This window comes from Lepus europaeus, chromosome 1 (assembly GCF_033115175.1).
Source record: "Lepus europaeus isolate LE1 chromosome 1, mLepTim1.pri, whole genome shotgun sequence".
Taxonomy (NCBI): domain Eukaryota; kingdom Metazoa; phylum Chordata; class Mammalia; order Lagomorpha; family Leporidae; genus Lepus; species Lepus europaeus.
The window spans coordinates 73,687,535-73,711,168 of NC_084827.1; the positions used below are offsets into that span (position 1 = coordinate 73,687,535).

Sequence of the window (23,634 nt, forward strand, 5' to 3'; positions counted from 1 at the left end):
CACAATCCTCACCATGACTTTGGTGAATGTGTGACATCGGTGTGGATATGACTAAAATGTTTTGTAAACCCAATCTGTGGGCACCATGACAGCAAGGAATTTTATTTGTTTCATTTACTGATGAGTCTCAAATATTAAAATTGTGTCTAGCATACATCAGGTGCCAAGTAAATATGGATCAAAAAGAAAGGAAGGAATGAGAATCCTGTCTTGGGGTTTCATTCTGGATTCTTACTTTATTCTACATTGCAGTCACAAACCAGTTTGCATTTAGTCGTAATCCTCTACATGATTAAAAACATTTCACTAATTATTGTATATAGCAAACTTTCCTTTTTTAAAAAAATAGATTTATTAATTTGAAAAAGTTAGAGCAAGATCTGGTTCACTACCCAAATGGCCACAATGGTAGAGGCTGAGCCAGGCCAAAGTCAGAGCCAAGAGCTTCATCCTGGTCTCCCACATAGGTGACAGAGCCCAAGTACTTGGAGGAATATACTAGTGCTTTCCCCGGCACATTAACAGGGAGCTGGATTGGAAGTGAAGCAGCTAGGACATGAACTGGTACTCTTATGGGGTGACAGCATTGCATGTTGTATCTTAACTCACTGTGCCACAATGCTAGCCCCAGCAGTAAATTTTCTATTTACTTACAGAACAGGGAAGAATAATAAATCAGAATAGACACTGCCAAATAGATAAGAAGTGAACAGACTAAATAAATGATGTTGTCAAGGTCAGGCACAAAGGCAGTGACACAAGAGAACACTTGGGAACTCTAAGCCCAGCCAGCTATTTTCTTCTCTACCTAAAGGCCTGTTCTGCTCATTCTGTGGTTCTTAAGGTGAGAGCTTCAGCAAAGCAGCATCAGTAGACTGATCATTCAATGCAAGTATACGATGCATCACGATGAAATCAGAGTAACTAGCATTTTATCACCTTAAACATTTATTTACCATCTATCTGTGCTGAGAACCTTTGAGCTCCTCTCTTCTCGTTCTTTACAGAATATACAATAAATTGTTTTGAACTATAGTCACCACCTTACACTGGAAAACACTAAAAATTACTCCACTTCTGTAATGGTGTTTTGGTACCCATTATCTAATCTCTACCTCTTTTACCACCTTTCCCAATTTGTAACCTCTAGTGATCACTACTATACCCTCTGCTTCTATGAAATCAACTTTTTAGCTTTTACACGTGAATGATATCATGAGGTACTTACCTTTCTGTGTCTGGCTTATTTCACTTAACAATAATGACTTCCACGTCATTATTGTCACAGTGACAGATTTTCAATTTTGTTGTGGCTGAATAATATTCCATTGAGTAAATATACTGAGCCTTGCAAGTGCTTCTGAAGTACACTCAAGTTGGAGAACTATTGTTCCAGGGAAATCTGCATCTATTTTGGAAATCTGATCACCTTTTATGATGGATTCAAAGAAGTTGCATTAAAAGAAAAACTTCCCAACTATAGTTGTAAAGAACTACTTTACAGCATGCACAGTAAGATTAGCCATGCAAAAAGCAAACAACAACAAAAGAAAGGGAAATGTTTCTCTAACGGAGCAACACAGATGATATTTCTAATTACCCAAAGAATTACCACTGACTGTCAGGACAGCCACAACCTCCTGAATTAATTCACATTCTGGGTTGAATGAATGTGCATTCCCATGGAAACTGAGCTCTATACAGATTGATGGGGTTTGGGAGCATATAACTGAGCTAACGCAATTGCTAATTTTAAAAGATTAGCATTGACAATTTGATGCAACACATTTATTTTCCAACTAGCAGAAGCATCTCATCTACATTCAAGGATAAAGGGCTGTCAAAATTTGATTTAAGAGAAAAGAAAAGGCCCTACTACAACACAGCCTATCATCTTTGAGCTCTGGCCAAAAGCAGGCAGACGCTCTGTTTTCTTAATACTTCCCTAATTACAAGGAGATTGTTTTTGAACATTGGTATTAAACTGGTTGCTATGGCTTCTTGCCTGAGACTTCAGTATGCCAAGTTTCAGTCAGGAGCAAGATATGAATGGGGTGAATGAGATGCTCACAAATAGGTTTCACATCCAAAGTCTCCTCCATGGAGCATCCCTTTTGGAAGATGACTGAGAGGTGACAAAGTGCTAGGAGCAGCCCAGTCTTTCCCTCCACTTTCCTGGACACCTCTTCCATGGCTTTCCACTGGTCATTACTGGTCACTTTGACATGGGAGACCCACTCCCTCTGTAGGAAAAGTGCTGCTCCACACAGTTGGAGAACTATGTTGTTTATGAACACTTTTGCCCCCCCTCAACAAAATCCTACATTATGAAAACCTAGCATGAAATTTCGAAGACTTGGTCCCTATGAGAAGCTGAAAAATCAGAGGAGAGGAGCATTTTAAGCTAAAAGGGAGCCTTAGATATCTGAATAGTATTTGACATAAACACAGCTCTGGTTGCATTTGCTCATTTTCATTTCAAATCTGCCACCTGCTCTTCCCCAACAGAAACACGGGGAAGTCTGCTTAGACTTCCACAAGGTGTGCTGGCTCCTTGGGTAACTTCAGCATTCCAAAATTTTATATATGACTGTGACCAATTTTATATATGACTGTGCAGAGAAGAAGGCAAACAGGAAGTTCAAAGCAGAGCTAACTATGCTGAGATCCAGGCCTTTGTCTTTGGTAAACAGTCGAGATGTAACCACGGGGGATTTTCTCCATGTGTTCTCAGAGCGATAGAAGGACACACACACCCCCACCCCCACTGCCAGGTAACACAAACAGAACACTGAAAATGAGCAAATGCAACCAGAGCTGTGTTTATGTCAAATACTATTCAGATATCTAAGGCTCCCTTTTAGCTTAAAATGCTCCTCTCCTCTGATTTTTCAGCTTCTCATAGGGATCAAGTCTTTGAAATTTCATGCTAGGTTTTCATAATGTAGGATTTTGTTGAGGGGAGAAAAAGTGTTCATAAACAACATAGACACCCATATTTGAAGTCGTTTTTGTAAGAGCTTAATGTTTGAGAGCTGTGGCTATCACTCAGGAGAGTAAGCAGTAGTTTCCAGAGCAAGAATAAAGTAAGAGACAGTATAAGGAAAGAGCTACAGCTCTGTGGGTGAGAAAATTGCCAAACAAGGGTGGGAGAAAGGGTCAGATAAGATCATGGATCCCTTTTAAGGTTCTTTAAAGTATATGCAATCAAGCAGAATGTGTATGAGGACAGAATAGAGTAGGGCAGAGGTAAGAGATGGGGAAGGAGAAAATGGAAGGGAGGAAAGGAGCAAGGGAGGAAGGAAGGAAGGAAGGAAGGGAGTAGGGGGAAGGAGGGGCCCTTCTTCACCATGTATGTTGCATTCAAGGGGCCACCTCCCACAGGTCTAGAGAAGGTGAAGGAGTTTGTACTCTCTGTCCAATAGGTGATCATCTCAAACCCAGAAGCCTGACATGATTACCTCACAGGCTTTGATAGTTCATTATCTTGGCTTCCAGAGATCAAATTGTTTTATGGCTCCAAGAATAACACAGTCCTTTCAGAAATCTAGCAGTCATGCCCTGGTCAGTGACCTCTTGAATCAAGGAACTGCTGGCTCCACTACTGAGTGCTCATACAGCCTCCTAACCCATGATAGTTTACTTTGCACCAGGAGCAGTGGCTCTGTGAGACTGCAAGGTTATCAGTAAAGTTCCAGTTTGAGATTGGGACTGCTAGAGGCCAATGGCTTTATCTTTTTGTGTGTGTGTGTGACTTTCACAGATGTGGTCAAAATCACATAAAGGCTGATACTGAAGTTTTAGGTTTGAGACTCAGTACCAAGTTGGTATAAGGAGCCAGGTTTTTGTAAGTAAGAAGTTTTCTACCATCTGAATGTCAGATAAATATTTAATCTGCAAAGCTTATTTGTAAGTTAAACACAATCACAGAAGAGGCAAATACCCAAGTCTTTCCGTCTCAGTCATCTGTGGGTTCTACAACTGTACAAGTTAGATGGAATCTCTTCAATACATTTTCAAAAGGTCACGTTATGAAACCAATGCCAAGTGGACACATCTTGCCACCTGATCAGAGGCATACCATAAGAAATTGACTCATGACTCAGTGTAAAGAAACAGTGACACCAAAGTCCTAGCATTCTTATTTGTCAGATTCTTGGATTTTCAGAGATGAATGGATCCCAAATTCTTTCTGACCCAAGGATATTTCTTTAATCATTTCTCAGATCATTCACAAGGATTTAGAAGAGCAAACATTGTAAACTTTTATAAGTTTGGGCTTGATTAATTAGGAATGTATCTAGAACACATTCTATCAATGAATCCAAAATATGAGTCATTGTGCAGAGAAAACACAGAATCCTATAAACAGAACACACTGTCTTTATGAACTTGGATGTGTCACTTTCTGTTTGCAAATCACAACTGATTTGTTTTGCAAAAAGTGGAATGATTCTATTAGCTATTAATTCAACTATAATATGAATTTGAAGAGTTAGTTCTAGTCCTTTAGAAAAATTTTGTCACACAATCTACTTCAAGTCTTCCAAATCAGTGATGTTTTACTCTTATTTGAACCCTGGGAAACTCACAGAATTGGAATGTTGAGAAAACTAAAATTCATGCATCCTCATGTCACCAAGGACATTAGTTTGTGGACTTGTGTATCTCTGTAGGCAAATTTTGGAAGGCCAGTGACTTGAGAGGACAATACAGCTGGGAGGTCTACAAACCAAGCAAGGCATGAGTGTATCTCAAATATGACAAGATCACCTGGAATGGTCACATCCTAATGAGAAACAGAGTCTTCAAATTGGTTGTAAAGTCAATAAAGTGGTTTCGGGCTAAATGGGGAGTCAAAACAGTAAACTAGGATTAAACATCAACTTATTAAAAAATTGTCTTGACATATTTGAAAGGGATCCAAGCAAGTAACTTGTTTTCAGATAACAGTATAAGTAATCTAGTAGTGAACTTTAATCAGTCACCTTAAAAAAAAAGATTCATTCATTTATTTGAAAGTCAGAGTTACAGGGAGAGAGAGAGACAGAGATCTTCCATCTGCTGGTTCATTCTTCAAATGGCCACAGTGCCAGTGCTGGGCCAGGCCAAAGTCAGAAGCCAGGAGCTTCATTCAGTTCTCCCATGTGGGTGGCAGGGGCCCAAACACTTTGCCATCCTCTGCTGTTTTCCAAGGCCATTAACAGGGAGTTTGATTAGAAGCAGAGCAGCTGGGATTCCAGCTGGTGCCCATATGGGATAAGGCACTGCAGATGGTAACTTAACCTGCTATGCCATAGCACCAACCCTGAGAGTCACCTTTATAAGGAATTTTCTTGTACTTTCAGTATATTTGTGACATAATTGTCTTCTATAATGTATTTCTCTCCCCTATCACCAATGTCAGAATTTCCAGCCTTAGACATTTCCTCCTTGATCCTGTATTTAAATGAAAATCAAGAGAGGTATACTTCATTGATTTCTCAGTTGTTCTAACTTCATCTCTGGAGCTGTCCTGTGAACACTTCCATGGCTGGAAATATTTTTACTTTCTTCTTTGGTTCTGTGCTGGGCACTCCAAGAAGTTCAACAAACAGCTGGGTCCCTTCCCCTCCACTCCCTACTGGTCCACCCTCTCCCCATCACACAAGAAAAAAGGTGAATCTGAAGTTCAGAGGAGAACTGAGTCTTGTCCAGAGCAAATCAGTCAAGTCAGTTAGTGACAGAGCTGAAACCAGAAGGGTAGGGCTCACAGACACACAAATTTACTCCACAAACATCTCCTGAGCCTTGTGGTATGCTGGGCATCATACTGTACACTGGCTCTATGCTACAAATATCTTATCCTATAGATGCTCATGATCTAAGTGAATTGGTCAGAATCCCAAATCAATGATTGCAATGGAAATACCTGTGAATAATTTTAGAAGTGAGTCCTTAAACCTTCCTCAGTCAATGTAAAGTAACAGAGGTATACAGTTGAGTCACTTGAAACTTTTACCTAAAATCTACTGAAACTTGGGTTCTACAGACAAGTTTTTAACTGAAATTCCAGCAAATTTAAGTTGACTTTGCTAACCTTTTAATTTTTTGCATCTAAAGAACATGAATAGAGTTCACAAACTTTAGTTACATAATCAGAATTAAAATTGGGTTTATTCATTTATTTAGTCATTGAATTAGGTGTATAGACAAAGAATATAGACACGCAATTCTTGACTTGGTTAGACTTGCTGTCCTGATCTCACTGGTTAACATTAGCAATGGCTAAGCTATTAACTTTTCTAAAGGATCAATTTGTACATTGTCAAGAATGATGGTGAATCTCAGTCAAGTGCAAAACCTTATTCTATTGAATTTCCATGAATTCTCTCAGATAATTAGTTTCAAGAAATAGCAGCACATGGCACCTTATCATTTCCAGGCCTCCTGGGAACACTGAAGCCATTTGACAAGGACATCCAGTTCAGCATTCAGGAGGAAAGTAGACTTAATATGAACTTCTCAACAGGTTTTCTTTGTTTCACAAGAGCATCGAGGCTCCCTAGACCTGTGCCCATTTCCCTCACCTGCTTGTGATGACTTTCAATCTCCACTGCTTTAGTCTCTGATCTTGGATTTTTCCAGTATCAGAAAATTCCACAGAAAATTCAGTCTGGTCTGTTTGTACACATTTTCATGTGGTTCATATATGCCTATCCCCAAATGTACTAGATTTATCCAGTTTTAGAGATGGGAAGGAGATCCAGTGCTTTGGTCATGATCTATGATTATTGAGGACACTTATCCATGCAGTTACCATGAGTCACAGGTCCGTTCAGACTATGCACCACCACATTAGTACTGGCTGAGACAGCAAAAAGCAAAGAGGACATTAGGTTCATTTACTGGAAAGCACCTGTGTGTGTGTGGCGGGGGGGGGGGGGGGGGGGGGTGTCACAGCTGTAGCGTTTGTTCATTTCTCTTTTCTCTCTTCTTTTAGCCAAGGAGTCACTGCATGCACCTTAATAAGCTATTCTAGCCCCTTCCCTCGTTAGTCGCATGTCCACACTATGCTCTTTATAATCACACCAGGTCAACGCCTGGAACTGGTTCTACCTCCAAACCCCATGCTTTGAGCTCTGTGCAGCTGCCAGGGGAGTACACACCAGAGCTCTGAAAGAGGCACTGTAGAAATTTCAAGAAAAAATACTCTATTTTTAAGGACAGCAGTGTTAAAAGATTCATAATAGGAGCACAGTACCTGGAACACAAAGGACTCAATGAAAACTTGATGAATGGATGAGTAAGAAGCTTCCAAGTACCCCTGGGGAATTAAGAGGCTACCAGTGTAGATGTGGTATTGAATGGAGGGCGGCGCCCTTTTCCTGGCTGTCTGTAATGGTGGGCAATTGAAATGATATTAGATCATGTCCAGATGGCAGGGCCCTGCACGGCTGTCAGAAACAGAGCCACTTCCAGCTTTCAGGAATGAGATTCTTTTGGTTATTTTATCAACAGAGCATGTGGACCATTCACAGTACTCAAAAGAACAAAGCTTCACTCAGCAGCTATAGAGATACTTAAAAGGAACAAAGTCAAACCCACCAGCAAATTTTTATTCTTATCTTTTTTAAATTTTTTTATTTCATAAATGTGAATTTACAAAGTGCAACTTTTGTATTGTTGTGGCTTCCCCCTCCCCCAACCTCCCTCCCTCCCATGGCCCTCCCCTCTCCCTCTCCCATCCCGCCCTTTATCGAGTTTCATTTTCAATTACCTTCATATACTGAAGATCAACTTAGTATTTACTAAGCAAGGATTTCAACAGGCTGCATTCACACAACCGCACAAGGTATAGGGTATTGTTCGACTAGTAGTGTTTTTAAGTTTCATAGTAAAACACATTAAGGACAGAGATCCTACGTGGGGAGCATGTACACAGTGACTCCTGTTGTTGATTTAACAATTGGCACTTTTATTTATGACGTCAGCAATCACCCGAGACTCTTGCTATGAGCTGTCTAGGCTATGGAAGTCCCTTGAGTTAACTGACTCTGAACTTGTTTAGTCAAGGCCGTGTCACAGTGGAGGTTCCTTCCTCCCTTCAGAGAAAGGCGCCTCTCTCCTTGATGTTCTTATCTTTATTATAGAGATCACTATTATTTACGTATTCTTCCATCCAGACATTCATAGAACACCTTCAAGTGTTCCCTTCTTCCAGGCAGCGATGGCGTAACTATGAACAAGTCATAATCCCTATTTTCCATTCTAGTTCCCACATTATTGAAGTTCTCATAGTTTTGGACAATAATGTTGAACTTTGCCAAGAGACTTTTCTCTTTTGCTCTTGTGTCACTTGATCTTAAACACACCCAGCTAAGATAGCAGTTAGAATACCCACATCCCATATGGGAGTGCCCAAGTTTGAATCTCAGCTCTGATTCCAGATTCCAGCTTCCTGCTAATGCAGACCCTGGCAGGTAGCAGGTGATAGATCAATTACTTGGGTCCCTGCCACCCATGTGAAAGACTTGAATTGAATTCCTATCTTCTAGCATATTGGCCTGGCCCTGGCCATTGGTGAGCAGTGGGGATTAAACCAGCAGATGGGAGTTTTCTCTGTGTGTCTGTCTGTCTCTCAAATTTAAAAAGGTACAACTGATATTTTCAAACAATATTAAATTATAGAAGGAATGGAGGAGCCAGTGCTGTGGCTCACTTTGTTAATCCTCCGCCTGTGGCACTGGCATCCCACATGGGCTCTGGGTTCTAGCCCCGGTTGCTCCTCTTCCAGTCCAGCTCTCTGCTGTGGCCCAGGAAGGCAATGGAGGATGGCCCAGGTGCTTGGGCCCCTGCACCCGCAAGGGAGACCAGGAGGAAGCACCTGGCTCCTGGCTTCAGATGGGCATAGCTCCAGCGTAAAGGCCATTTAAGGGGGTGAACCAATGGAAGGAAGACCTTTCTCTCTGTCTCTCTCAGTCTAACTCTGTCAAATGAAAGAAAGAACGAAAGAATGAAAGGAAGGAAGGAAGGAAGGAAGGAAGGAAGGAAGGAAGGAAGGAAGGAAGGAAGGAAGGAAGGGATTTGATCCTTAAGTGAGTATTGCAAATAGTATAGGGTACAAAAACCAAGAAACAGACTCACAGTCAGACTGTGTTCTGGTCCTGAAACTCAGCACCAGCTCTGACTAACATGGGTGATTTGGAGCAAGTTATTCAAACTTTCTGAGCCTCAGTTTCCATATCTCTAAAATAAGAATCATAATACACAGTTCACAGCCTTTGGGGGAATTATTTGAATCTAAGATTCATGAAAAAAGTGTTCCATCATGTGTGTTGGTCATCATAGGATTCTGTGTAGAACAAAGCACAATAAATATGTGTTAAAGAATTTTTAAAATATGTATAGTGATGCCTAGCACATCACCAATAACCAATAATCTATATCTAAGTTCATTTACCCTCCCCATTTTGTACTCTCTCATCAACTTATTCAGAGGGCCACTTTTCTTCCCCTCCATGAAAACTCCCTCATGCACAAAGATGGGCTCTCCAGGTCCTTCAGAGTTGCCAGAGAAACACTTAGACCCCAAACACTACCTGTGATCTGTCTTCCATCAAAGAGAAAAAAAAAGTCTGATGTCAGAGACTTAGCTTCATGGGAAACTACTATTGCAAACCAGAATTTTGAAATTCACTTCAATTTAAAATGCATTAAGGCTATTGAAAGAAATCTTCAGGTGAATCCTTTGTTTTATGCATAATCTTCCTGGAAAGTGGAAAAAGCAACCCTGATATATCTTTTGTATAAATCTGGATTCACACAAATAGAACTTTCTCACAATGAGGTATGGGGATCTCAGCTGCAGTGGGGTGAGGGCCTGTGCTACTTCCAGCCATTTAGAAGAGTCATTTCCCATTTGTCCATCTGCTCGGTGTCCTCATAAGATCTCTCATCACAGGACAGAGGAAGGATTCCATGCACAATAGAGATCACACTGCTATATGAGATTAAGGGCTCTAAGCAGAGGGGGACCTGCTTTAGGAAGAGATATTTTTAAAATAAGCACTGAACCCTATGGAAGATGGTATCCTGGCAGTGACTAATCCCTCAGCATAGTAAAGGGAAGTCAGGAAGCTCCTCTAAATTTCAAACTATATCAAAAGATGTGTGGATGGTGCAGGCATCAGCAGTATGAACTTTGCAGTAAGACAAGCTTTGGTGTTTACTAGCCATGTGACCCTGGACAAGTTATTTAGCTTTGAGCTTCAATTTCTTCGTCTATATAATGAGGATCTTATAGAGTGGTTGTGAAAAATCAAACAAGTCAATATCAATTAAATGTTTAAGTCCAGCACCCTACTATAATGATGGTTGCCATTGCTATTATTTTCAATACCACTAATTTAGATGGGAACAAAACGCCATACACAATGTTTTAAGGTCATGGGATTGTTCAATAACAGCCATCATCACTCCATACTAATTGACTGTGCACTGAAAGAGGTTGTGTAATTGGCCCTTCTCTTTCCATCCTAGAATTCAATATTCTATACAGGTCAAGGCTACTCTATCCTGAACCAACTGCTTTGCCTTGGCCTGTTTTTGTCTTTCACAACACACTTGTCATTCTCTCCAAGTCTTTTGTCAACTGAATGACAACTGGATAAAGTACAGGTGACACAATGCAGCTCGGTTTGGCACTCAAAAACTATCTTCAATTATAGAATTTCAGCACTACTCTGTTCTTGTGTCTAAAGTAGCAATGTTCCCAAGCAAAAGATTAGGTCCTAATTAGAAGCAGGCTGGAAATATTATATGAGGGCCCTGGTGCTTCTGCCCAGTTTAAGTTACACTGACTTCCAATCATGCATTTTATCTTCTGGCATGCATACATAGGTGCCCAATAAATGTTACCTTTGGTGATAATAAAACAAAAGACAAACTTTCAAAAGCTGAACTATCCAAAAGACCATTGTCTGCATTCTTGGCAGCAGCCAGAGAGCCAGTTTTCCCAAGTCAGCAGCCTCTGAGGAGGCTGGCGAGGGGCCAATTCCCAGGGTTGGCGCATTCCTGGGGCCTGGCAAGAGGCCACTGGGACCCTGTTTCCTCTTTCCTTCTCTTTATGTAGTAAAAAAATTTTTTCTACTTCAACCCCTCCAAGTCTTCTCCCCCACTGAAGAAAAGAGAAGGGAGCAAGATGGGAAGTCTTCCTTAGTCCCTTCCCTAAAATCCACCTCTTACTGCTCTCAGTCAGCAAATCTCAAAGCAACTGAAGGCCTAAGGCAAACAAAGGAAGTCCCGCAACCCAGTCCTCCAGTCTGGTTCTACCAGGAGCACAGGCCTGGGGCAGAAAGACCCAGCAGGACTTTGGCACAGGAAGTCACTGTACATTTGCTTGAAAGACTGTGAGCACCTCTGGAAGCCTTGGGAATAAAGTCACCTATTATAAACAGACATTGGCTAGGTTTCAGGGGTGAGAGCAGAAGGCCAAAAGTTCCAGAAAAAATATAATGCTCCATATATGAAGGCCTAGCATTCAGCTCATTAATAATAGACTACTGAGCAACTGGACTAAGAAAAAAATGGAATCCAAGGCTTGGTCACACACAACCTGTGGTAAGCTCCTGGGTGTTCATTTCTGGCTGATAGCATCACAGATATGCTATTTGGTTGTTAAACATCATATACATGTACAGGTGTAAGCCAAACATTTTTGTTTTCAAAATTCATTTCTGAATGCCTCCTTCCATACGCAAGGAAAGCTGCCATCTGGATGGCCATGTCAGCAGGCTCTGCATGTTTTCCGTGTACAGAAGACTGCACAGCAAACACTATGCTGTGTGCTCTGTTTGTGTTATGAGTTCTTTTCCTTAATTTTCCCAACAGCCTTTTGAGTAAGATTATCACCTCCATGAACAGATGAGAACACAGAGGCTCAGAGAAGATAGGTAAAATGGCCAAGCACCTTGGGATTCAAACCCAGTTCAGGCCAATTCTCAAATCAGCCTTGCTCTGTCCACTGTATTACAGGGCATCTATTGCCGAGCCACTATTTAAAATGGATGCTTTGCACACAATAAACTCTTCATATATTTTTCTTTCTGAGACTGTCCTTGCTGCCTACCTTTTTGAAAAATTGAAGTGCAGACTATAGGAGCTGTACCACTTCCACAATTAGAATAATTTTCATTTGCATAGGTTCCTATGGTCTCCACAACAATTCCTTGCTCTTTATTTCATTTAATCCTATGGCAATCCCACAATGAAGAACACAGGCTCCTGGCTTTGGATAGGCACAGTGCGCCGGCCATGGTGGCCATTTGGGGGTTGAACCAACGGAAGGAAGACCTTTCTCTCTGTCTCTCTCTCTTACTGTCTAACTCTGCCTGAAAAAAAAAAAAAAAAAGAAAGAAAGAAAGAAAAAAAAAAGAAAAAGAACTTGCTGATAGCCACATATCTACTAGTGGATTCATCTCCAGTTACAATCTAAGGACCCAGAGTTCTAATGCAATGATCAATTCTTTAGATTACCCTTCTTGTGCCCCAGCATCACACAACATGTGCATAGCCTTGCACTATACATTTTTACCAGGATCCTTGATGATAAAACCATGCCATGGCTACCTGAAACCTCTCTTATCAAAGTGTCATATGACATTGGTCAAATCAAGTTGACAAATTCAAGGAACTTGACTGTAAAATAATACATAAATAATATAATATATAAAACCTTTGTCTAATAATGTCCATTTTAATAATAGACTACTTATTGTGTTACTGGTGGTGTATTGTCTTAACTTGTAGGATAAATGTGCTGGATACATCCTCTGAGTCCACTCTCCATCCTGCTCTAGGCTCCAGAGAGCTCAAAGAACCCCTTTTCCTTTGGATTCAATTCAGGTTCAGCCAATGGAGGCACCAGCAGGGGATTTGAGAGTGCAGATAGTGTTCATGTCCTGATCTCTCAGCAGCTGGGCCAACACTATTGGCCATTATCTCTCAGTCTAAGTTGGCATTTCCTGCCAAATGCTCTGATCTTAGAGTCACAACATTCTACAGCCACTTTCTCGATTCAGCAGTAATGGCTCCTTCCCTGTATCTAGCCTCAGGGAGCTGTAAGAAAATATCTTACCAAGTTCCCACACATTGTCACCCCTTTGTAAAGAAGATATTTATGCAAGCCTCCTTCATTACCTGGATTGAGTGTGTCATCTGTTTCCTCCCAGGACCTCAGCTAATGCAGTGAATCAGGAAACAAGATTGTTGATCCATGGTCTTTATAGACAAAATTGGAAAGTTATTCAGAGCTGTCCATGGAGATGAGACATGCTCACTACTTTTGACCTGGCTTGTTTCCCCTCACTTCCTCCTTACTACACCCCCCAAAACTAGATATTAAGTCAGATATTCTGCCTCCAGGAAATCACCAAACTTGGTTCAGAAGACCCCCCAAGAGCTACTTACTACCCCCAACAGGTCCTCAAATAGCTCCTCCCCCTGCCTGTCACAGAAGTCGGGATGCCATGGGAGAAGGAAGGGATGATAGCAATCTCATGGCAGCCTGTTTAGATGGTGCCTTGAAGGACTGGACTGCCAGGACTATGCCCAGCCATACTGGATTACTCTGCCAGCCATGGTGGCCACTCCAGTTTCAAAGCTGGGGGCCTCTGAAAAGCAGCTCTTTCTTATAAAAAAGTCAACAGCCTGAGCCTACTTATCTGCCAGGGCTGGCAGATGGATCCCAGAATTTATTAGGCCAAATTATTTTATTTCCCTCAACACATCTATGTGCATGAGAGCAGTCAATGCATTAATTGTAATAAGAAACCTACCAAGCTGAAGACAACTGCTTGAAAGTAAGAATCAAAAAGGTGCTGAAAGAAAGAAGGCAGGCAAACCTCAGAGGCATCTTCAGAAATGGACAATTATGATCCATTAAGCCTAGTTAAGGAAATATAACTTATGAGGAGGAAACATCTGGAACTGCCTGGAATGTAAAGGAACCAGAAGAACCACTGTCTGGGCATGTAGAGAGTGGCTCAGACAAATGAGATCCCATGTTAGGAGAGAATTCTAAAACAAGGACATGAAAGGAGAAAAATTGAGGCAGTGCATCTGGTGTTAAGCGAAGCATTCTAACACAATGGCTCCCAGATTTGCTCTTCAAATATTAATTGAAATTGGGATAGAGATGAAGGCTGACAAAACTGGCAGAGAGGTCATAAATACTGCGTAAGCTGAGTCCATGTAATGCAACATGAAGGAATGAGAAATACTGCCTCATTCATGGCCATGAACCCTGTGGATGTTCAATAAATATTAATTGGCAATAATGAACTATAACATAGGGTGGTAAATTAGTGTAAGACAGGCTGCTGAAATGCAGCTAATAATACATATACAGTTGGCACAACATACACTGATGAATGAATGAGAAGAAAAGAAATCAAAATGATTTAGCTGGGCAATGCATTCTGCCTTGTACCAGGAAGAATGGGTAAGGGAATATTAATAGAAGAAGGGAGGGGGCAAGAAGGGGGCAAGAGGAAAGTTAAGGTGATAATTCAGGATTACAGCAGGGCTTGCTTAGGGTCTTAGCAATTCCTCAAATATAAGTCAGGTGCCTTGAAATCATACACCATTCTTTTATGACATTGTTGCTTTCTCAATAAATTTTTGCTTCAGGGAACACAGGAACACCATAGATCAAATTTAGACCAATATTCTAAAGGGACATATGAAAATCCTCCTCCATAGGGTAATCCCTTCCTGATCAATATAGCTAGAGGGCAACTTTCTCTTTCTAAAACCCATCAGTCTTGATTTGCACCACTGTACATCTCTTGATATTACTATGATTTGTGTATATGAGACTAGATTTTTCAAAGCTTTGCAAAAAGGAAACCATGCTTTGAATTTCTTAGTTTTCATTTCACAGGGCTTCAAATCCAGAAGGTGCTCAATTTCGGTGCTGATCAACAAGAAAGTTGGGAAAGGAAAACAAGCACATATTAGTGAGCACTCAGATTCCTATTGGCTTTGAGAACCAGCTTCTCAGGAGATCGATGAAAGCTCCATCTCTTGTTATGGACAAAGCACTAGGTAGTCTGCCATGGGAACGATCCTAGGCTGCCAGAGGATGATGCAGAAAACTCAGTTGCTATGGAAACTTGTATGATCTGATGATTCCCATTATTGAAAGATGGCGAGACACCAGGAGAATGACAAGCAGATCTCAGATCCCTAAGAAAACATGGAGCATGCCAGGCGAATGTCTCTGCACATTTGTACTTAATTCTGTTGTAGAAGCAGTATCATTTCATCATTTGTTAATAGCATAGCGTTTGTAAAGGGGTTTCAAGTTGTGCCCAGTTTCTATTTTGATTTGTTGATCTCAGAGACCCCAATGATACACAGAACCCCATTTGATACTATTAGACAACACTGAGGGCAGAAGCTGATTACAAGTGATGAAGGCAGATGTAGCCTGAGTGCCTGCTGTGACCACGGCAAGGAAGCCCCCCATGGGAAGATGCTATAGAGAGCACTAATGGCAGGTGAAGGTCCTTAACTATTCTTGGATAACAGATATATTTGAGAATCTGATCATACCTATAAATTTGCTTCCCAGAAAAATACATAACCAAAAATTTAAAACAAAATAATTTTAGAGAATTCAAAATCCTACAAATCTTTTAATAAATTTCTCCAGTCAGCACTTTAGAACTCAATTCAAGAGGGTTCAGAACATCATGCTGAAAGTATTTGTTGTAAAATAAAAAACTTTACACACACACATACACTAGAAGCATCCTGGAGTACAGCTGAAGAGCAGTGCATCATCTCTCCTCTCCAGCCACCCCGGCATCATCCAGTGTCTTCTCCAATGTGCCCTGTGTTATCTGCTAATGCGCACCTTGTTCATGAACTCACTAGTAAGTTAGTTCATCTATTCATTCATTCATTTCACTGAGTATTTCATGTGGTTCAGAATTCAATGATACAAACATGAATATGACATGGCCTATGCCCTCGAGGAGCTTATGATTTAGTTCATCCAGAGGTGATTTTTCTCCCCCCGGTGACATGTGGCCATGTCTGGAGATGGTTTGGTTGTCACAACTCTAGAAGGAGTATTACTTACTTCCAATGGATAGGGTCCACATATCCTGCTAGACTTCCTGCAATGTACAGGAGAGCGTCTATGTATGAATCTCTTCATGGGAAATGCTATTAGCTCTCTAGCCACCTCCATCAGTCAAGAGCCAGTCAAAATAACATGCAGCCATTCTGTATGATCATCATTCAAGTTACAAACCCCACTGCATATCAGGGGGACAGTGATATATTGCATATGTCCTATCTCTGACCAGTTGCTCTATACTCACATTCTAGTCAATTATTCTACCATGAGAAAGGGCTCTGGTGCAACAGAAAAACACTGTGAGGGAAGCCTATATCCTGTGTCAGATTTGCCAGGATTTGAGTCCCAACTCCACTTCCCATTCCAACTTCCTGATAAATGCAGTCTGGGAGGTCTCTGCCACCAACATGGAGACCTGGATTGAATTCCAGCTTCTTGGTTTTGAACTGACACACTTTGGCTATAGAGATTTGGAGAATGATAGAAGATCTCTCTCCCTGTCTCTGCGTTCCAAATTTAAAAAGTTCAAAATGCAGGGTCGGCACTGTGTGGTAACAGGTAAAGCCGCTACCTGCAGTGCTGGCATCCCATATGGGTGCCAGTTTGAGTCCCAGCTGCTCCACCTCCAATCCAGCTCTGTGTTATGGCCTGGGAAAGCAGTGAAAGATGGCCCAAGTGCTTGGGCCCCTGTATCCACATGGCAGACCCAGAAGAAGCTCCTGGCTCCTGGCTTCGGATCAGCACAGCTCCAGCCATTGCAGCCAACGGGGGAGTGAACCATGGATGGAAGACCTCTCTCTCTCTCTCTCAGTCTCTCCTTCTCTGTCTCTCCTTTTCTCTATAATTCTTTCAAATAAATAAATAAATCCTTAAAAAATAGTTCATAATGCAAATGCACTTACCACAATCAGCCCTAATATGGGTAAAACACAAAATTTCATATACTTATATATATGATTTTAAGCTTTAATCTCTACTAAAGTTGGTCCCAAGACCTGGTTAATCAGAAAAATCACAAGATCAGAAAAAAGGCATTTAGCACTTAGCAAGTGTCAATATACACATATCTTATTTAGTATAACCCTTCACCTCCCACCTCTGCCCCTTTGGCAATTGCTTCACTTAAAGCAAACATAGCCTCTCTCATCAGTTGGGCACAGATACACACGAAAACCTCTAGTTTTGTTGAGGTAGCTGGGGCTCTGTAAGGTTGGGAAGCACATGGAGGAGCTCCCAGGCACTGGCATGAAGCAAAGGTTTTCTGCTTTAGAGCTACTAGCTGTGCAGAGCCAGTGCAGGCTGGAAGTAGCCAGACCCAGGCAGAAATCCCTACTCTCTCACTCACTAGTGCTATAGCCCTAAGAAGTTGATTAACTTGTTAAGCTTCAGATTTCTCATTTGCAAAATAGGGATAATTAGAGTTCCGACCTTAAAGAGCTATTGGAAGTATTAAATGACAGTTTCCATATAAAACATTGAGCATAGAGCTTGGCACATATTAAGCCTCAATAAACTGTAGCTACCATTACTAAGGGAGAGAAGCCTCCTGGTCTGGAGACAATAAACGGTTCAGACTCACCTTGCTGAGCTGTCTGCTAAAGTGACTTTGATGCTAGACTCCAACTACCCCTACTGTGGACACACTCTTGCCCACTGCTTTGATGCTTTGGTCCCCTTCTGTGTTTAGCACCAGCACGGCCATAAGTCTCACCTTCCCTCCAAGCATCATGGTCAGGTTCTGCTCTCTTCTTGCTCTTCCAGAGCCTCTTCAAGTCTCTTAGCATCTATCTCTTGTGGTTGGTGTCTCCCTGGCCCAGCCTTTCCTGTCTGCCCCAAATAAACCTATGGTGCCCTGAGAGCTGCATTTCTGGAAGGCAGGTAGGCAGGGTACTTCTCCAGCATTTTCCAAGGTGCCACAATGGGCTGAAGTAAGCTGGTAGGTAGACTAACTGAATAAATAAATGTGCATCTAAGGGCCTGACATGTTTCCAGCTCTACGGTTACCCATTCCCAGGGGACATAGCCAAAGATTCACTATAACACTTTGGAAAAGTTACTATAACCTAGGCCACAGCTATCCATTCTCCACTTGTTGCTTTTTCCTGAAAATAGCTTTCTGAGTCCTTAGATATCATGACACATCCAAACACCTGGCTGATGGCAATGGGCTCTTTTCTTAGTACATCTAGGAGACAGCACAGAGAACAGCCCTGCTAAAGGGCTGAAGCAGTTGGGGGAACTGGAAACCTCCTTGTCTTTCTCTGATCCTTCACAACACTCATCTGGAAAATCTCAGAGCAATCTTGATGTCAGAGAACAAAGTTCAAGTTTCCCAGAGGACAACTGGGCCTTTTCCCAGAGGCCAGAGACACTGAATAAACAGTACATCACACATGCTTCCTTCTGTAAAAGTGGTCCAGGGAGCGGGGAGTTGAGTAGCTGAAAACCTTCCCTAGAAGTTTGGTGTTTTTTGCTCTGTAAGGCCTCTGCACGGTGAGAGGAATCGGATGAGAATAACACGAGATTCAAGAGATTACTAGTTATGCTTGAAGCAATGCAAAACAATTTTTTCCTCAGTGGAGTCATGTACATCATAATGCCACTTCAGTCAGCAATGGGCTGTAAACCTAAGAATGGTCCTATAAGATTACAGTGGAGCAGAAAACTCCCTGTCACCTAGTGATGCAGCCAGCGTAATGTTGTAGTGTGATGCTTTACTCATATGTGTATAGTGATGCTGGTGTCAACAAATCTACTGCTGTGTTGCCAGCCATATAAAACTACAGCACATGTGATTTTGTAGAGCACATAATATTTGATGAGAGTGAATGATTATGCTCTTGGTTTATGTATTTATCACGCTATACTTGTTATCATTATTTTAGAGTGTGCTCCTTCTACTTACTAAAGATAACAGTTTACTGTGAAACACGATGCTGTTACGCTGGCAGCAGCCTCTTGCATCTGGTGTTTACTGTCTTGATTGCATCAAGAGGCCACAGCCTGTGACTGACATTGACCATCCAATGCAAGTACATTCTGTGATGTTTCACAATGACCAAATCACTTACCAATACATTTCCCTGACTGTATCTCCATCATTAAGTGGCACATGACTATAATTACAGCCTGCAGGCTGCATTGAACAATCCTAACAATATCCCTATTTTACACCTAGAAAAATTCCCAATGTATTTAGACATCTTGCATGTCCAAATACTTAGCAAATATTTTCTATTACGCTCTTTCTTGCCACTGGGTATATGTACTTTTGCATGACAGCCTCACTCTGCTCCCCTGCCTGCCTTGTGAATTGCATGCACTTAGGGTGAACACAAACCACACCCAGGAATGGTAAACCTGGGCTTTCCAATTTCTCACTGCTCTTCTGTGTGCAGATGTCCTTGAGAATTCTGCCTGCTGCCTGCCCTTGTAAATAAAGTGTTACTGGAACACAGCCACGCGCATTTGTTCCTGTATTGTCGGTGACTGCCTTCCTGCTACGGCGGTAGAGCTAAGTGGTTGCAGCTCCCCGTGTGGCCTGCTAAGACGAAATGTTTACTCTCTGGATCTTTACAGAAAGAGTTTGCTGACCCTCTGTAGCATTACTTCTCATCACTAAATAAGGAAAATAACTGAAGATAGATCTGCAAGGATTTTAATTCTATATGAGAAAGAAGTTTCCTTAGAAGAAACAAAATCAGCAATGACCTGAGTTGTCACCAGAAAATGCAGGACAGTGTCCTTGGCTTGCCTCATTCTTCTCTCCTAACTCAAACCTTGATGACCAAGTCCTCTCTATTGCTTCAAAGCACAGCTCTAACCAAAGCTCCCACTAGCACCTCCTCACTTCATCCCACAGTGATCTCCACTGCTATTACTGTGGTTGCCACATTGCCTATCTCCACTTTATGTTACTTTTCCTGCTATAGAGATTAGCCTTCATGGAAGCATACCTCCTTGCTTCAGCCAGGGTAAGGGGAGTGGGGGATCATTCAGGAAACAGGTGGCACATGCAAATATTCTACTGAAGAGAGTTTGATAAATTTTGGGCAAAGCTAAGGCAAATCATGAAGAGATGGGTTAGCAGCCCATACCATGCAGAGGCCAGAAGGGGTACGGAGAGACAAAAAGTGCCAGAGAGAGAGAATGGAGGGGATGACTGCAATTAGAGTTGCAGGAGAGGGAAGTCCAGCAAAATCTACAAACTTAGGTGAAAAAACCAACTCACTGTGGTCCATGACCAGGGCAAGAGACAGAGCATAAAAACAAATGCTGGGACCTCTGATCCCCTGCTAGTTCCTCCCATCGGCCAAACCTAACCAGATGCTACAAGGCAAATGGTTGTTTTCCAAAGATCTATGTGGTACATCTTCCAAGGGAGCACAGCCAAGTAGAGAAAGATGCAGAGTCAATCTGGAAGGGAAAATGGAAAATAGCAGGTTTTCAATGCCACTTGCTCATTCACTTATTACTGCATGTGGTAGAAGACATGATGACTATAATGATTTAGATGCCAGGAAGCTGAAGGATAAAATGACAGACATGTGTAGCACCATTTCTGCCCCTATGATTTTAAAAAACCATAGTGCTGTCAGAATCCAAGATCTAGTATATGCAACATGTTGTCTCCATTTGGTGGGGGAGAAAAAACAAGGGTACTAGGAGGGAATTAAGAAACTGTTATTCCCATCTGTACTCAAAAGCAAAAAGCATTTTCCCCAAATTAAAAGATAATGTTTGCTAAGGAAATGTGAGCTGGTATGAAAGTTAGTTCATTCCCCAGCCTTCTCATCAGCTAAACGCTATCATAGCTACAAGTGTCAAACAGCTATATGAGCAGCCCCGGAATGATTCTTGCAAATAAAAAAGCACAGTGTGAAATGCTGACTTTTTCTGATCAAAAAGCATCCTGGGGAGGGCTGAATGGTTTTGGGTCAAGAAGAGGCCTCGATTTCTGGGGAGATTTTTATTGTTATCAGAGAGAAGACTGTACTTGCTGTGAATATATGGCTACTTGACACACTCCTGCTGATGAAGGCAAACTTGTAGTCACTTGTCTTGCTCCCCAGACTCCCCCTCAACCCCACACACACATTGAAACACATTTCTCATTTCGGTTTCACTTACCTGTCACTTTAAAAAGAGTGATTTATAAAGTAAAAAAATCCTCAACATCAAAGAAAATCTCAGTGTTACCATGGCATACATGTATGCACATGTTTCTCTCTTTTTCTTTATCTCTTTCCTTCTCTTTCCCTCCCTCTCTCTCTCTCTGAAACTCTCCCTCTTGCCATGTCCTGAAAGCAAAATTGTGACCAAGCATCACAAACTCATTTTCCCAAGCTGAAGTCTTTTTTTTTCTTTGCGGTCCTTCTGCTGTATGTTTCTTTATCCTAAGGTTTTCTCCAGCCCCAAAATGTGAAAGCTGTTGCAAGGGAGCTATAATTTCTGCTCAACACTTCATGATTTGATGATGCAAAATAAAAAGTGTAATGAAGTTAATAGTTCCTTATTCTTACAGTCCATTATGAGGAACTTTTTCCCTGTAAAATCTGAAAGTGTAAATTACCCCTGGGCCTGCTAACTCTCAAAAATATGGGTCATAACGATTACTGCAATGGAATTTCAAGACTTAGGAATTTAATATGTTTCTCTTTCTTCTATTCAGTTTGTCAAAAGGATATCACTTCCTGCTACGCTATACAATGAAAGAGAAAGTGACAGGAAAGAGACCCATATTCTACTCTTGTCCTAGCTGTGTGACCTCAGGCAGAGCAGTTAACTTCTCTGGGTCTTAACTACTCCTTCTGCAAAGTGAGGGGCCTGCAACACCCATTCCCACTTTTGTATTCTATGATAGAAAAAATTCAGGTCAAATGGAACAACATGCCCCATGAAGAGTGTGATGTATTATCTGGTCCATTGTTTTCCTTGTCTTACACAGCAGTCCTTATCTGAAATGTTCCCTGTCTGCTTCTGGCCTAGGTGTCTGTGGTTTCAGCATGTAGCCACGAGTAATGCAAGGTCTTGGGTTCACATCCTCCACCCACTTTTGACCTCATCCCCAGTGCAGCCCGGCGCTTGACAGTAATAGAGTTTATTCAAGGCAGTCACAATGGATCTCAGTTCCAAAGAACCAACTCTTGCCATCATTACACTAGCAGAAGCATCTTATCCAAAGGAGAGAACAAAATGCTAAAACCAAGAGCAGAATCATAGTCACGTGGCCTTGGTGGTATACTTAGCAGCACTGAAACACCTCCATATATGGAGTCATAGAAGTGGGCTCTCTTTTTCAGGACTTTCCCAATCTGGCCATGTACATGTAACACTTAATCTGCCTCCAGGAAACAGGGAAAGTATTTCTCCAGTGGGAAAACTCCCTCAATCACAGTACAGGCAGATTTAACACAATCAAGCCTCTCAGGTGGTGCCAAGCACCAAATTCTCATTTTCACAGTCTTCTCTCATAACCCTCCACAGTGTTAGGACAGAGCCACATGCCAATAGGAATGCAAGCTTACCTCTGGGTTCCAACTAGCACTGGTACCATGGCAGGGTTTTACTCATGTCCATATTCAAGCTATCTCTAGACAAAATTTAAATGTGAGCAAAGCTTTCACTGAGACTGTTCCCTCTATCTTTGGTGTCCAGGTATCCTACAGTCTCATGGAAGGCTGCCTGGTCCTGCCCTCCCCACCATGTCCTGCCCCCAGCCCAGAATCCCCAGCACTGTGCTCTGTGTCCCACATCTTCCTGTTTACCAATTCCCTCAATGCTTTCTGCTCATCCAGCTGGCCTTGGCAATGATCCTGGACTTTTTATTAATGAGTGCTACTATGAATTATTGAAAGACAATAGCTTAGTGTGTTTGCCTACAGGGGGCATTGCATATTAGTTGAGATCTAAAGCAGAAATCTGTGGCTTTAGGGACCAACTTGACAAGCATGATATTTCTGGGTTCAGAGAATCTTTCTTGAACGTTTACATCATACCACATGGCTGTGTCTACCCTCTTGCTAAGCCTGAGACAGATCCTACCAGCATGTTGATATGTAAGAAGTGTTTTTCTTCAGCAAAAGAGAGGCTGAGAAATTATCTTAATCCCAAGTTTCCTTAAAAGTTGAAAAAGAAGAAGACATCTAAACACACACATACATATGCACACACACACATTTTCACTAGGAGATAAATGAGGGTCACATTCACCTCCACTTGATAGAAAGCTTAAAATACTACCAAGGTCCACAGCATCTGAAGGTATGCCAGTCAATGCAGAAGCCGTACAGATGCAGACATTGATTCTGAATTATAAGGGAACGACATGACACACAAGCTTAGTGCAATCCTTTCTCTATTTCCATAAATTCGCATCTATGAAAAGCTTCACAGTGAGGTGAAGCCCCAGCAGTTATATGCCAAATAGCTAATCTGTACACCACCAAGCAAGATTTGTAGCTGCAGAATTTGGAAGACACAACTGATATATAAATCCAATACAT

At 41.7% G+C, this 23,634-nt stretch overlaps 1 protein-coding gene across 5 annotated transcripts in view; it reads right to left on the bottom strand.

The window, feature by feature from the left end:
* NCKAP5 (NCK associated protein 5) overlaps positions 1-23,634 on the bottom strand; it is a 957,082-nt gene that overhangs the window by 882,078 nt on the left and 51,370 nt on the right. The gene's annotated exons all lie outside the window — the stretch shown is intronic.